Source organism: Pseudophryne corroboree, chromosome 11 (assembly GCF_028390025.1).
Source record: "Pseudophryne corroboree isolate aPseCor3 chromosome 11, aPseCor3.hap2, whole genome shotgun sequence".
NCBI lineage: Eukaryota > Metazoa > Chordata > Amphibia > Anura > Myobatrachidae > Pseudophryne > Pseudophryne corroboree.
This window is the reverse complement of record NC_086454.1, coordinates 341,889,189-341,902,824: the sequence shown is the minus strand read 5'-3', so window position 1 is coordinate 341,902,824 and position 13,636 is coordinate 341,889,189.

Genomic DNA, 13,636 nt, shown 5'->3' with positions numbered 1-13,636 from the left:
TCAGCAATTCCGTTCTCTAGCCCTGGCACGCGCTGCGCGCGGAACCACACGTTCCGACGTAGGCATGTCAACAGCAACTGCCCCAGCACCCGCAGAACGACCAGCGACTTCGCCCCCTGGTTATTAATCGCATGCACCACACCCAGATTATCACATCTAAACAAGATGCTGCGATGAGCCAGCCGATCGCCCCATACCTCCAGCGCCACCATAATGGGGGAAAGCTCCAGAAGCAAAAGGTCCTTAGTTAAACCTTCGCAATGCCATTCCGCCGGCCATGAGGCCGCACACCAAGATCCCTCCAGATAGCAACCGAATTCAGATGCACCCGCTGCGTCAGTGAACAACTGCAACCTAGCGCTGTCCACCATTGGTGCCTGCCATATACACACCCCGTTGAAGTCCTCCAGGAACGAGGCCCATACGGCCAAATCCCTCTTAATCTCTGAGGACAAATGCACGAAATGGTGTGGTCTGGCACACCCTGCAGTCGCCCTTTCTAGCTTCTGGCAGAAAACCCTGCCCATCGGGATTACCCGACAAGCAAAGTTCAACATGCCCAGCAAGGACTGCGCCTGCCATAGTGTGACCTTACGCGACCCTTCAAACCGGCAAATAGCATTGCGGAGCTTCACCACCTTGTCCCAAGGAAGCCGGCACGATCCTGCCACCGTGTCGATCTCAATCCCCAAAAATCCTCGGCCACAGGAACGCCGAAGTGGAAAAACAGCGCTCGGATGCTGAAAAGCAAGTCGCCGCACCGTGGTGAATTTGCCGGACCCGCGCACAGGAAGTCATCGAGGTAATGGGCGACCCCGTGACGCCCTGACGAAGACTCCACGCACCAATGTAGAAACGTGCTAAAACGCTCGAAAAATGAGCATGAAACGGAACATCCCATCAGCAAACATTTGTCGATGAAATACTCCGCTCCAATCCGGAAACACATAAAACGGAATGAGTCCGGATGCAATGGCAGCAACCGAAAAGCGGACTCAACATCAATCTTAGCCATGAGGGCCCCGGTCCCGTAACTGCGGACCATCTCCAACGCTTCGTCAAACGACTGATACACCACCGAGCAATGAGCCGGCGGTATTGCGTCATTGACCGACGCCCCCGACGGGTAAGAAAGATGCTGAATGAGCCGGAAAGCGCCTGGAGTCTTCTTGGGAACCACCCCCATTGGAGAGATGACCAAGTCATCCACCGGGGGCGATAGAAACGGCCCCTCCATCCTGTCCAACCTGACCTCCTTATCCACTTTCTCCCTCAGTACTAACGGCAAGGCTCGGGCAGACTGGAGGTTCCGCTGGGCCCGCACTGACACTTCGCTCGCAACAGGCAAGCAAAACCCAAACTGAAAACCGGAAAACAAAAATTGTGCATCCTCCCTATTCGGATACAAATCCAACCACCGGCCCATAGTCTCCAATTTAATTGGTGTTGGCGCTCTGCGGAGCGCTCCCGCCCGCGGCTTGTCTGGGGTAAGTTTGCTTACCCCGGGCACCCTGCCGACTGCCTTTGAAACAGGAGGAGGCTGGGTGGGATCTGCCACACTGCAGGCACGAGTGTCGAAAACGACACTGCTTGCTGAAGGAACACGCTGCGTTGTTAAACGCAAAACATTTTCCTTTTGTGGCGGCTCGCCCCCCTGCGCGGACGGCCGACCTACCTGGCTTGGCCAATCCGCCTTCCGCGCCGGACCCTTGGGCGGACGACCCTGCACAGTGCCCGTCCGCCCCCGACTTCCGGGGCTCCTCAGCCTGTTGTGAAGCCCGAGTGACCTTGAGCCAGACCTCAACGTCCTTGAACCCAAAGTCCATGACCTGCAAACCGTCCTGCTTTTCCCTGAATTCCTGGTCGTACCTACGCCACTCCGATCCCGAAGACGTGCGCTGCATGTCGTGCACGAGATGCAGGTACCGAATTATGTTCATGTGCTCGTTTGGCCTGTCCTCCAAGTAACACGCCGCGAAGTCCAAAACCCGGCCGGCCAATTATCGAAGGTACGGAATGCCACCGCCCCATACCCTTCTTCGCGGCCGACTCCTTATACTCCTTCTTCGTGTCCTTGGTCAAGACGAACACATCAACGAAGTCCCCTCTGTGAATCTTCCTGTGGCAGCTATCTCGCAGCCCCCGCATAACGGCAGTATAGTCGCAGCGCACGACCCCGGGCAAATCGCTGCGCTTCTTGGCCCTAGGAGCTTCCTCGCTAAGCCGCTTGCGCCTCTTCCGCCTCTTCTGCTGGCCCGCTGCCCTCTTGGCGAATTTCGTCGCCTGCTTCCTTGCCCTAGTCGTGCTACTGACTGCAGACACCTGTGACGACAGAGAAGATGAAGAGGAGGAAGAGCTACTAGAACTAGAGCTCGTGGAGGAACCCGATACCGACTGCACCACCTCACCTGATGCCGCCGACCCCGGCATGGAATCCTCCGGCGTGGCCAAATCGACGTCTTCCTCTTCGAATTCTGCCATCTCAACTTTCCCGAGATCCCCTGTAACAGAGAAAGAAGCGGAGGACCTAGCCAGCACTCACAGCGCATGCCGAGCCCTCCGTGAGGGGGAAGTTGCCGCCGAGCACTCTTGCGCGTCCTGCCCCGGACCCTGCTCCAATTCTGCGGCGGCCGTCCCGAGCTCCCGGCAGGCACGTGCCACTCGCTGCGCCGTCGCAGCCCTCCGACCACCGGAGCCGCCTGCCACCGCAGGTTCGCCGGAACTAGCAGTCGCCCTCGGGGAGGCAGCCGCGGCTAACGGCCCTAAAGCCTCCACCACAGTGGCCAAGGCCGAAGCCAGCGCTCCGGAGGGGTCGCGACCCCCCCAATACAAGGCATCGGGCCCCGAGGGACCTCCTGCCGGGGCCCGCGCGCGACCACGCGCCCGCCGCCCCGACAGGCGGCAACCGGGCACCCAACGCCCGCTGCCCCGGTGGGAAGATGGGGGCGCCCCTGTCGGCGCCCGTGCTGTACTCACTCTCCACCTCCGAGTACACCCCCTCCCCCTGCGAATCGGAACTATCTCCCGCCGCTAGGGGGGAGACGCCCCGAGAATAAACCGCGCGCGCCGCAGCCCTGCGGCCGCTGACCCATTCCCTGTCCCCTCTCCTCCCCCGCGGGCCGCTGGATTCCGGCCCCAGGGGAGTAATTAGGGGAGACCGGGAAACCCGCGGCGCACATGTACACACAGACACATTCACGCTAGGGTTAATTTTGTTGGGAGCCAATTAACCTACCAGTATATTTTTGGATTGTGGGAGGAAACCGGAGCACCCGGAGGAAACCCACGCAAGTACGGGGAGAATATACAAACTCCACACAGTTAGGGCTGAGGAAGATAGATGTATATAGCTTAAGCATGTCAGACATTTTGTTAAGTAGCATCCATGTTATAGTGAAGTAGAAGTATGCTTTTCTGAGTTAATCATAATAATTCTGACATTTCATAGTTAGTACATTCTGTGCGATGCAAGGTCGTAGCTATAAGTCTTGAAAACATGTTATTAGACAGTATCTGTGTGTTTAGACTACTGTGAAGGACACAGGAGGGTGACAGCCTGAGAGGAATTATGAGAAGAGATGCATTATTGTTTTTAAAATGTGACGTGTATTAAGTGTTCCTGCAAGTAGCTTTTTCCTCTATATAATGCCCTGCTGAATAAAGTAGAGCTAGTCTCATTTTGCTGGACATAACTGACGTGTGGTGTCGGCTTCCTGGGATTCCCAATCGATTGGTAAACAAAGGGTAACAACAGACAATTGAAGACAAACAGACAAACAGTAAAATGGGGGCTATTGTTCCGGGATCGATGAGCTTATCAATATTAGATAACGATGCGGCTGTTGGATGTGTGTGCAACTGCTGGGGTTCACTACGGCTGGCCGGCGGTTGGGCTCCCGGCGCCAGTATGCCCGACCGCCAGCTTACCGACAGTGTGGTGAGCGCAAATGAGCCCCTTGCGGGCTCGCTGCGCTCGCCACGCTATGGGCACGGTGGCGCGCTACGCGTGCCACACTATTTTATTCTCCCTCTATGGGGGTCGTGGACCCCCACGAGGGAAAATAAGTGTCGGTATGCCGGCTGTCGGGCTCCCGGCGCCAGTATACTGAGCGCCGGGAGCCCGACCGCCGGCATACAGAATACCACCCCAACTGCTGACATACCCGGGTAAGTAATCTGAAGCTTGATCATTGTATATATCAACCGGATTACTTTGTCAGTACTTGTATATACATTCATCTGGTCTGTTCATCTGATTAGGTAAGCAAATACTCGATTATTTGGACCCAATTGTCTGTCTGTTTGATAAACATTCATTATTTGTCTGTGTGCGCTGATAAAGATTATACATTTTAGCTTCATTGTTGCAAGGGAAAAATTTTGTTTTATTTTAAAGTTCTAAGTTTCAGTTTCACATTTGCAAGGGAAAATAAATGTTGTGGTTTTATTTTTAGATAACGTGATTACTGCAAATGTTCAGAATTTTTGTGTTGTAATCCTGCTATTGAGTAAGAATATTGTGATTTTAAAGGTATATTTGCAAAATAGTGATTTCTATTTTGTAGGGAACCTAAGACAGGTTTTGCAACAGTTGTGGGGTGTCATGTTGATAAGGTGGTGATAGAAAAATGTATTGGTGATAGATTTCTGTATTGCCTTGATAAATTAATTACCTGTTAATTATATACTCCTTGGTTCCAGAGCTATAGTTGGTGAAGGAAATCCTTCTGAATATAAACAACGTTTAACCATATGGCATAGACTTAGGTTAAGGCATTTAAAAACATACTCAGTCTTTGCAATCCAGTACAGCCAGAGTGTGTGTGTTTTTTAATGTAAGAAATCTGCATTCAAAATTTAACATACAAGGGGGTAAATTTACTAAGGTGGGAGATTTTTAGAACTGGTGATGTTGCCCATAGCAACCAATCAGATTATATCTATTATCTGCTAGAAGCAGCTAGATACATGGTAAGTAGAATCTGATTGGTTGCCATGGGCAACATCACCAGTTCTAAAAATCTCCCACCTTAGTAAATTTACCCCAAGGGGGTAAATTTACTAAGGTGGGAGATTTTTAGAACTGGTGATGTTGCCCATAGCAACCAATCAGATTATATCTATTATCTGCTAGAAGCAGCTAGATACATGGTAAGTAGAATCTGATTGGTTGCCATGGGCAACATCACCAGTTCTAAAAATCTCCCACCTTAGTAAATTTACCCCAAGGTGTGATAATAGTGGTATCAGTTTTTCATAGAAAAGTGCACTAGCTGATATATTGCAGTATATTGTCTACGCTTGTCCATCTTGTCAAAGTCAGAAAAATATCACGCTGCACGTTGCCATATATGCACCTCATGCGTGTGCACGCTACATATTTAATCAAAATAATGGATTTTATAAGTTAATATTCCCCTGAGTCCAGCAGGTATCAGTGGGTCTCAAATGGCTCTTTGACCTTAGAGATTCCCCAAACAATAGTTTGCATGTTGGGAGGGCTTCACATCTTCATATGCATAGGTAAGCACAGGAATAGTAATTGAAGATTAATTGTATTCCAAATCAGTATCTTTCCTGCAGACGGAGTACAATAGCCTTTAATTACACTGAGCTTTGAGACTCAATGAGGAGGGCCAACACCTGTGTTTACAAATGGGGCAGGATTTGTCTCCAGAAGAATGATTGCTGAGATGTCATTGTCTCAACTGAGAGTGGACAGTGAGATAGTATTCGCCAAACAATAGCTTCCCACAAGACAGGAATGTGTTGGTCATCACCCATTGTTTTGCATAACCAAGGCCACTGATGCAGCTGGCTCACATGCTGTGAGGGACACACACATCTTGTTGTTGACACACCCCCACAGCTGGAATGAGGGTATGATATACCCACTGGAGATCACAGGGCTCACTCACTCACACAGCTACCTGGCACCCAGCAGCATGGCGGCTACATCCCCAGGACTGACCTACAAACTAAAGGCTAAGTATTGAATTCACATGGCTAGATAAGGAAATATAGACAGATTGCTTTAAGGTCAATGGTGCTGGTTTAAATAGGATATTGTAACTTGGTTGTGTGATTGTTGGGTGTTTGTGTTGATACTCTGTGAAGTCTGTGATGAATTGGAACAGTAGACAATCTGTAGCATAGTATTTGTGGTATTTGTTTGCCTATGGTGATTTAAAATAGATTGTGCTGGTTAGTTATAATATATCTTGTTAATCATAAATACCACCATGCAGTTACGTTTGAACATGTGCTGGTAGCAATGGCAGGCTGATATGTGTGGTTACATTGTGATCTGGTCTTGTGATGAATATGCTCTGGTTATTGAGATACTGAAGTTGTTTGGAATGTGAAATTGAATAAGATGGTTCTAGGAAGTTGGATTGAAATTGTGAAAGGTGATTTAGATGGTTTGGAATTGTAAAATCAGAACATATGCATTGTTCTGAGGCTTGGACATTTTGGAATAAAATGGACTCTAGCTTCTGTCCCATGCGGTATTGTAGGGTTGTGTATATAGGGACAGCCAGTATGGGTAAGGTCAAGTATTTTCTCCACAAAGATTCTCAGCATTGAATAACTGCGCAGCGATTGTTCCTCACATGTGTAAGCTTCGCTGCAATCATATTGTTCTTATTGTTATTGTGAGCCATCTCTCTCTCTCTCTCTCTCTCTTCTCCTCTTTCTCCCTCATTTTCCCTTAAACGTAAATTGTATTGTATTGTATTTTCCTGTGTAGTAATCTGGTTAGTTAGTCTATGTTATATTGGTAGTGTATAATTGTATTGTATTATTCTTTTGCAAGCATACCATCCATAATATATATATAAGGCGTTAGACCCTAAGCCCAGGTATCTGTGTATTTCTTATAGTGTTAAGTATAACAGCTTTTAAGTTAATAAGGTTACATACACTGTGTTGCATCTACACTCTACCACTACACAGAGGTTTACAGTATAAGTACATCCCTTAAGGTATAGTTATTCTAGTTTAATTCTGTAAGTATCTGCAATGCCTGTGTTCACACCCTGTGCACAGCGTCTGCACATACCCTTGTGGTACCTTTTGCGCCAATTGCGTACTGTGTTCTTTAACCTTTAACGTGTTTTTAATAGGACAAATATTATAGACATTGTCAATTGGGGAGCTCCTCCGGTCTTCACATATCTGCACTAGGTAACTTCAGCAGACATTATCGGTCAGCAAAGAGTGGAAGGTAGTATCCCTCGTTAAACCGTTTGGAGGTCGGGGATACTGCAGTGCTGACCAGATAAGCGCCTGCTTCACTTGGTAAGGAGTGCTGAGGGAATTCGGGAACTGGAAGGTAGGAATAGTACGTTATTGTCTTTAAAAATCTGTTTTTTTTTTTAATTTCTATTTGGTGCCAACTACACACGCAGATTGGATGGTTTGTCTGTTTAAATAGGTTAAAAAATTATTTTTAATCGCCCTGCATAGCATGATAACTTTAGGAGTTTGAATGATGACTTTCTTTGTGACAAATGGTCTGTCCACCATTTTGTGTAGCCCTCATGGATGTGGAAGGGGGAGGAGCAACGGCCATTTTGGGAAGGTCACATTTTTTTTATTTTTTTCCCCCTAAGCGGCTGATTTTCAGTTGACTCAGGAAATAATCAGCCATCCATTGTCAAAAAGAAATCATCATGTAATGAGTTTTTTTTTAATGCATTTATTTAATCTATATCATAGTCAATCATAAGTAATAGTGATTGGTACTTATATGTAATATCTATATGCGTATGCTTACATCAATGTATGTTATTAGATTAATTTAGAATTGCATGTTCATTTGTGTAATCTTCACATATCACTTTCCTGGTTGCCATTTCATAATTGATAAACGTGCTAAGAGAGATTTGTCGCTATTTAAATAGTTAAAGTGTAAAAGTAATACATTAAGGGGTAAATTGTAAAACACGTGCACAGCTTGGCCTGAGATACAAGGAGAGACCTGTGTGGTGCTTGGTAGATGATTACAGTTAAAAATCATCTACATTGATAAACGTGTGAATTGTGTTACGGTGGACATTTGCTTTGCGTCCACGTGTCTCTAACAAAGGACTGAGACTCGCGTACGCAAGGGCCGACGCACGCAGCGTAAATTACGCAACGGAGCGTCTGGGTACGCCCACGTAACTCAAATCACACGATAACTGTTATTTTAGCAGGCGAAGAGGTGGCAACGCGATAAATAGCGCAAGTCTATTTTTAGTGTCCGAAATTTAGACTAACAGATCCTTCTCCAAATTTACAACACATCTGGTCTAAAGAGAAATTTCTGCGCAGAAATAGAAATAGAAACAAAAGTGCACATGTGGTGAGTGAGTGTTTTACATATAAGTTTATATAACTTTGAGGTTGAACCACAAGAAAAGTATCGAGTTCTCGTGAAGGTACATACGTGTAAGTGACGTACATGGTGGCTAGGGAGGCATCCCTGGTTAAACATAAAATTTGAGCATTAGAGTGTAGCAGACCAGGAGGTCACACTGTAGCACAGACCAGGAGGTCCAGAACAGACCAGGAGGTCCAGGTACAGCAGACAAGGAAGTCCGCTATAGAGACAAGTAGCACAACACCAGGAAGGGTTGGTGCGAGACCCATATAGGCCATTAAAGCTCTGGCTGAAGGAATTCGCAGCCAAAATTTTCGATTCCGTTGGTCGCTCCGTACATAAGATTAGTTGCTTATGTACTGAACGATTGTACCGCACGTAATTGTGTGCATTAGTAAACCTGACCGGTACCATTTGTGTACGAAGGTCATAAACGCTATTTGTACATTCTGACGTGATTTGTGTAATTTTTATTTTAAGGGAAGTTCGCTGGTCACTCAGGAACTATCCAACAACCGATACTTGCTGGGGAACGCGCCCCAGTAAATAAAGGTTCACAGGGGCCCTGGGTTGGGTACCACAGCTCTGGATACAGTGATTGCAGTACTGGCCAACGTGGGCGAGGAGTGAGTGGAGTACTCGGTAAACTTCGCCGCCAGCCTGCCCAGGACATCTTGGTTTTTCGTAAGGGTTCGCTGAAGAAAAGCAACCCCTACGAGTTATGGGGGCCAGTTGTTCAGGTAGGGGGCGATCAACCTCGGTTCGGGTTGATTTAGTTAACCGACCAATCGGGTCGGCAAGGTATGTGATGTGTGAAAAATACGGTTCACACCCAGAGGTTTTATGTGATGAATGGGAGAGAATGACTGTACATGACGGGGAGAAGTTCCCGAAAATAGGCAGCTTTAGCCCAGAAGTGTTACTGAATCTAAGGAGGAGGATAGGTCTCATTAAATCAGCAAAGAGAGCAAACATTATGATTGTTTAAAACTTTGGCAACAGGAAAGTGAATTGCAAAGAGAGTTAATTGACTTATCTGACTCTTATCTTGGGAGGAGAGACATGGCAATGGAGAGGATTATGGTTGCGGAGAAAAGCACAATGTTGAACAACAAAAACGCTCTTAGCAACTGTAGTATAGATGATAAGAATAAGTGTAATAAATGTAACAATGATAATTGTAATACTGTTAAATGTACAACTATTAACCTATGCAAGTTGCACCCCATGTCAAACTTCCCTCAGGAATACGAACAAGAAAGTGAGCCCAGAACGATATCGGCACCTCTTCCAGCAACCATCACACAAGACATCCATGTGGACGCGACCAAATCGGTAAAGGCAATAATCAACCCCCTAACGGAGGGTCAGGTGAGGTCGTGTCCACAGGTACGTACAATGTTTTATATCACGCACAAACAGATGTACCCCATATTGTAAGACCAACACAAGATGATGTAGTTGAGTTTGATCCGGTCAGGGTGATCGCAGTCCCCAATGGGAAGACTGACGATCAGGGAATGCGCTGTCTCTGGTCCCGGACCGAATTGAGATCAATTATGTCTGAATTTCCTGATCCTAGGAAAAATCTAGCTGCATGTCAAAGGTTTATTAAAGAACTAGGAAACGCCACAGAACCCACCAACAAAGTGTGAGAGGGTGCTGATGCGGTGCGTGTGGTGGTGCCTGCTGCCGTGCAGGTGTAGACTCGGTACTCACCAGGCGCCGCTCTCTCTCACCTTCAGGTACCGGAACCTTCAACGGACCTGGAATTCTTCAGTCGGATCCGGACACGGCGATTCCCTCTCGGAGCTGACCGACGACCTAGCTGAGGAGAGAAGGGTTTACATTAAAGGGGGTATCGACCCTTCTTCCACTGGAACAGGGGATACCCCAGGGGTGGCCGTGACCTTCACCGGCTGGGTGAATGGTCATCACCGGCACAAAGCCTCAGCTACCCAGCTTTCACACACTCGCGCTCTCGCACGTAGTGTGATGAAAGGGATTCTCACGTCCGTGAGCAATCCTGACTCCGGCGCTCGGGGACAAACAAGGGACAGACGTACACGGATGCTACTCACCGTCACCAGTCTTGCACTCCGATCTTCTCCACTTACAGGTCCCTGTAAGGAGGCAAAGAGAAACAGCCGTGCAGGGCCAAGAACTACCCTAGTGTGCGTCCGCTACACTAGCTACATAAATAGAGCCCTCAAACTAGCTCGTGTGGGTGGTGCGACACAACTATGCACAACTTACACAACACATACACTTTGCCCTGCACGGTAACAACACATATCACACTATCGGAGTTACAACATAAAACGGTGCTGTCCCTTTATCTACCCGACCCAGAACACCCAGTAGTGGGGACCGCACAGCTCACCCACCTACCGTACTCTCAGGGTGGCCTGAGCCTAACGCCCAGTGCCACCTTTACTCACCTCAGGGAAACACTGCTTCGCTGGGCCTAGCGCCCCCTAACTGCCCACAGGCCGGAGGCCTGACTTTGCCCACGGGCCTAGCGCCCGCCTACCTTGCTGCCCGTTGGGTGACCTGGGCCTTGTGGTCACCTTATCCCAAGGTCCCAAGGTCCCAAGGTCACCTTATCGTACCTATTTGGCCACAATCCACTAGGGCCTAATGCCCTCTAATGCCCCACAGGCCTAGTGCCTGGATTGTGCCTCGGGCCTAATGCCCGCCTAACTGGTGCCACAGGCCGGTGGCCTGATTATCCTTAGGGGCCTAGTGCCCAACATGTGCCCCCAGGCCTAGTGCCTGCCTATCTGGGCCACGGGCCTGGAGGGCCCGACTAAATGCCCCCACGGGCCAGGAGGGCCCGACTATATGCCCACGGGCCGGGAGGGCCCGACTACGTGCCCACAGGCCGGGAGGGCCTGACTGTGCCCACGGGCCTAATGCCCGAACACCCGGTGGTCTAGGGAGGGGCGGGTACAGGGGCGCCTGATAAGGGCCTACCTGACCCGCTGGGAGAGGCACCAGGGGGGAGCTTCGGCAGCCCTTTGCTTCCCACCCCTGGTGACCCCTCCGGCGCTGTTCTTTAATCTTCGGCCGCTGGCCTGTCCTGGCCAGCGGCGCCGCCGCCGTCGTCGCGCCGCGTCCAGCCGCCGCTGGACATCTTCTTCTCCGAGCCCGTCTTCTTTCTTCTTGCCGCCGGGATCTTCTTTCTTCTTCGCGCGCGCCCTCTTCGGCTCCCGCCCGGCGTCTCTTCTCTCTTTGCCGCTCTTCGGCGCGGCCTCCTGCTCCCCGTCCCGCCCGGCGTCTGGTGTCAGACGCCGGGGGCGGGGCCTAGGACGCGGCGAGCGCCGATTGGCTCGCCGCGTCTCTCTACGATTGGCTGCCGCTCCGGGAGCCGCGATTGGCTCCCGGAGGGCGCCCAGATTCAAACGCCGCGGGCGGCGCTTCTGATTGGCGGCCCGAGCGGCGCCAAGTTCAAAGCGCCGCCGCGCCGCTCCCCGCCGCCGCACACTCCGCGCTGGGGACAGACAAGCTGCCCCAGCGCGGCCCCCAGTTAGGGACAGCAGCATGGATGTGCCCACAGGGCACATCCTTACATTTCCCCCCCCCTTTTTCCTTTGTAGTCCCTACAAAGTTCCTCACGACGTCCATCGTCCGCGGGTCAGGGAATTCCAAGGTCCTTCCGGCGAGGGTGCATTCGGGGGCCCAGCCTGGACCAGCTGTGACCCCACATCCTTCCTCCTCCAGCTCCGGGTTTCTCTTACGGCCTGACCTCCATCGGCGGATCCTCTGGGGGAGTGGCATCTCCTCACGGTCGCTTGACGCTGGCCACCAAGGGGAATCTTCCTCCACGGGGACAACAGTCACCCACTCTGGGCCTCTGATATTGTCTGTGGCTTCGTCCCTGTCTTCCGAGTGTGGTATCGACCACCACCCAACAGCGGAATCCTCCGGGGCATCCGTTTCCTCCAGGGCAACAGCCACCACATGTCGAATTTCCTCGTGGGGCATCTCCAAAGGTCCTGTGTCTTCCTCTGGAACGGGTCCTCCCACGGCATCACAGTCCTGTCCCCGTACGTCGGTCCATCTCGGCACTCCCGGCAGGTACTCTTGCTCCAGGACTATCTCCTCCTCTTCACGGAGGGCATTCAACTGGGAGCATGACTCCACCCGATCCTGCCAGTCACTCTCGTCGGCGCTTCCGACGCCAGAGTCGTCCTCCATCTGTTCTGGGAGGGATTCGTCGGCGGACAGCTCACCGTAGTCCGAGTCTTCTTCCGATATCTGGACTGGGGTATTTTCCTCCTCAGCGTACTTAGTCTTTTCCGCTGGCACCTCTGTTTCCTCAGCGTACTCCTTCGCTTCCGCTGGATCCTTTTCTTCCTCAGCGTACTCCTGCGCTTCCGCTGGCATCTCTTGGTACCCAGGACACTCCTGTTCCGCACGTCCTGGTCGGGGACGGGTCCATCGTGGGGAGATTCCGGACGTCTCAGTCACTGGGTCTTCACGCTTTTCTTGACAGCGTGGCCTCTTCACCTCCCAGTCGTCCACCTCCGCCTCATGCGGGAAAGGATCCTGCCTTACTGGGGTCACTTTCTTGGGACAAAGTAGGTCCGCGGCATCTTCCCAAGGGCACTCACTGGCCGCATGTCCTGGTCACTGACACTTCCAACAAGGGAGGGCCACTGCCACCTTCTCCAAGACGGGTTCCTGGTCCACCTCCTTCACTGGGGAATCTTCACCCGTTGGTTCCGGCTCAGAGGAAATGGGCACCTTGCGAATTAACTTCAAGCAAGGCCTTCCGCTCCATTTCCCTGGTTTCCTCCTCCCATCTCTGGGCGCGACCATCCGCAATCATCCGGTCTTCATTCCACGGACAATCGGGAAGCGCATGTCCTCTCGCCTCGCAGAGCGCACACACAGGCTCTGCAGCCACCCGGTCCCAAAGCTGCTGACGAGACTCCGTCATCTGCTTCACCGTGGCCTCGTAGTCCGTCCGGTCTTCAGTCCATGGACATTCCAGGAGCCGATGTTGGGGATCTCCACAGTTTTCACACCAGGAATCAACCTCGTCTTGGCTCAACTCTTCGTCCCAGGGACAACTGTTGTGCTCATGCCCGTAGTTTCCGCAGAGCAAACACCAGGACTCCTTCTTCGCTTGGCCCTTCTGACGTCTTCGGTCCGCTTCCTGGACCACCTTCTTTGGGGACGTCTCTCGCCAAGTACACTCGTCGGCAAAGTGTCCTGTTTGCCGACATTTCTCGCAGGGCGTCACAGCGGCCTTCTTGCGCC